The sequence below is a fragment of the Bos javanicus genome, chromosome 14 (assembly GCF_032452875.1).
Source record: "Bos javanicus breed banteng chromosome 14, ARS-OSU_banteng_1.0, whole genome shotgun sequence".
NCBI classification, from domain to species: domain Eukaryota; kingdom Metazoa; phylum Chordata; class Mammalia; order Artiodactyla; family Bovidae; genus Bos; species Bos javanicus.
The window spans coordinates 21,916,073-21,918,937 of record NC_083881.1 but is presented as its reverse complement, the minus strand read 5'-3'; the positions used below and the strand labels follow the sequence as shown (position 1 = coordinate 21,918,937).

General features: G+C 52.5%; 1 non-coding gene across 1 annotated transcript; it reads right to left on the bottom strand.

Moving 5' to 3' along the window:
• Nucleotides 1-260: 260 nt before the first annotated feature.
• LOC133260846 (U6 spliceosomal RNA) lies at nt 261-363 on the bottom strand. Its single transcript, XR_009740987.1, has one exon. It is a non-coding gene; the product is annotated as a U6 spliceosomal RNA (small nuclear RNA).
• Between the last annotated feature and the right edge of the window lie 2,502 nt (nt 364-2,865).

Below are 2,865 nucleotides of genomic sequence, written 5' to 3'. Positions count from 1 at the left end.
TCATACATATACATATATCCATGGTGGTGCTAGTGGTAAAGAATCCACCTACCAATGCAGGAGATGCAAGAGATGTGGGTTCAGTCCCTGGGTTGGGAAGATCCCCTGGAGAAGGGGATGGCAACCACCTAAACCATATATATGCGCTAGATGCAGGACATGTGTTTTCCGTACCTGTGTTGGGAAGATCCCCTGGAGAAGACGATGGCAACCTACTCAATGTATTCTTGGCTGAGTAATACTCCATTGTGTATATGTACAAAAATATGGAACCTTGAATTTGCGTGTCATCCTTGTGCAGGGGCCATGCTAATCTTCTCTGTATCGTTCCAATTTTAGTATATGTGCTGCTGAAGCGAGCACTACTCCAGTATTCTTGACTGGAAAATCCCATGGACAGAGGAGCCTGATGGGTTACAGTCCATGGGGTCGCAAAGAGTCAGACATGACTGAGCACACACACACACACACACATTCTTCCCGAAACTCCCCTCCCATCCAGGCTGCCACATAGTATTGAGCAGAGTTCCTTGTGCTGTATGTGAAATATGACATATTCTTAATTCATTTAGTTAATATGTGTTTTGTAGATGCCAGACAGTATATGGGGAACATCAGCAGTAACATCATTAGGAATATTTATTAAGTCAAAATGTTGTTCACTCTTTGCAAACAGAACGGTGGATTTGGTGAGGTTGAGTGAGTGAGGCAGGGGGTGGCAAGGTTTTGTGTCTGTGAGAGGCCCTGGCCACACTCTGAGGGGTCCTGCCTGGCTCAACTACTCTGGCCATTCAAGGGCAAGACAGAAAGCCAGGAGTCCCTCAGACCCTGGGAAACCAGTTTCCCTTCAAACCTGGAGTCAGTCAGTTCCTCAAGGAAAGACAGTGCCTTTGTCAGCCGGCCCCCAATGTCTTTACTGCTAAGCTGTACAGCAGCAGTCATGGTTGTTCCTGACATTCTTGTTCTCCCTTGAAACTATCACTCCATTACCTGGTGCCTGATGTGGGATTGGCACTAGAGTTTCAACTCTGTGGATTCAATTTGATCAAGAGTTTCAGAGTTGTAGAGATTAAACGTTTCAGGTTTAAGCCCCTGCTCCATGACCACAGGAAAGTCATGTGTGTGACACGCAGGTATGGGGCTCACTAAGATGCCTTTGTGTTATGACAGTGCATGACACTGATTTGCCGTGGTAAAGAATCCACCTGCCAGTGCAGGAGACGCAAGAGACACAGGTTCGATCCTTGGGTTGGGAAGATGCCCTGGAGCAGGAAACAGCAACCCACTCCAGTATTCTTGCCTGGAGAATTCCACGGACAGAGGAGCCTGGCGGGCTACAGTCCATGGGGTCAGAGTCAGACACGACTGAGTGACTGAACAAGAACAAGATGTGATAAAACATTTTCAAACCTCTGAGGACACCAGGGTTGAAGGGATACAGTTGGGCTCACATCACATTTCTCAGAAGAGCTGCACATTTCCAGACTGGGATACAACTCTGGGGGGTGTATCTCTTTTGGGGGGTCATTGTGTCACAGAAGAGGTGGGAGCTCCCTTCTGCTGCCCGTCGATGGGTGGGATGACTGTCTGGGCCGTGAATGCCCAGGTATGGGCGCAGATACAAGCCAGGGCAGCAGCAGTGGGCTCTGTTTGTGTCCAGAGGTCAATCAGTCTTAGACAGGAGTCCACTCAGTACACTCCGGTACCTTGGTCTCCTGGCATCTGCCTTCCAACACCAACTGGGAGAGCCAGACTTCCCCAGTCTCCCTAAGGGTCTCATCACAGCGCCTGACTCCTGCTTTCTTACCCTCTGGCCACTGTGCTGAGGGCCTTTCTCACCAGCAGAGTCTGTTGCTGGCACTGGCAGAGTCATGCGGAGGAACGAGGATGGGATTTCTCTTTGGGGCTCAGGCTCTTGGAGGTGTCAGAGAAAAGCTGCCTTTGTGAGGGAATGTGATGGCTTTCGAGGCTAACGTGGGAGAAAGGACCCTGTCACCGACCCGCACCCACTGTGGCCTGGCCTGGGGAGGGCCGCGTCTTCTCTTCGGCAGCTGACAGCAGGACATACAGCTGGTACCGCAGGGTGCATCCCGTGCATCCAGGAGAATGAAAGGGACAGAATATTCTATTTATGTATTTGTTGTTGTTCAGTCGCTCAGTGGTGTCCGGCTCTTTGCCACTTCATGAACTGTAGCACGCCAGCTTTCCTTGTCCTTCACTGTCTCCCGGAGTTTGCTCAAATTCAAGTCCGTAAGTCAGTGATGCCATCCAGCCATCTCATCCTCTGTCATTTTCTTCTCCTCCTGCCCTCAATCTTTCCTAGTATCAGAGTCTTTTCCAGTGAGTCGGCTCTTTGCATTGGGTGGTCAAAATCAACCATTAAAACCGTGTGGTCTGGTCTTATTCTAATTGGATCATTTTGCTACTGTATTTGGACGGGTCACTCACATAAAATTACCATTTTCCTCCTCACCCAAAAGCAGACGTGTTCTGAGAACTAGGCCGGCAGCAGTTCTAGAAACACTGTGAGTAACCCTGATGTCCACTCGCACTGGACAGGCGCACCCTTCTTGACCCTAAGTCTGAATCGCCCAGCGGTTCACAGTCAAGCGCCGGGGAGGCCAGGGGCCATGGATGGAGGCTGTGCTTCGGGTGAGCAGGGGGGCGCGGGGCAGGGGGCGCGCAGCCGGGTAGGCGGGGCGGCAGGGGCGGGGTCGGGAGAGGAGGGATGTCTGGGGCTCGCGCGCACTCGCGGCGTCCAGCCGTGTTCAGCTGCCGCCGGTCGTGGGAGCCGCGCGCGGAGTGGCGGGGACGCGCTCGGGGGTTGGGGGGCGGCGTCCGCGGCCAGAGCGCGGGGTCCGGCGC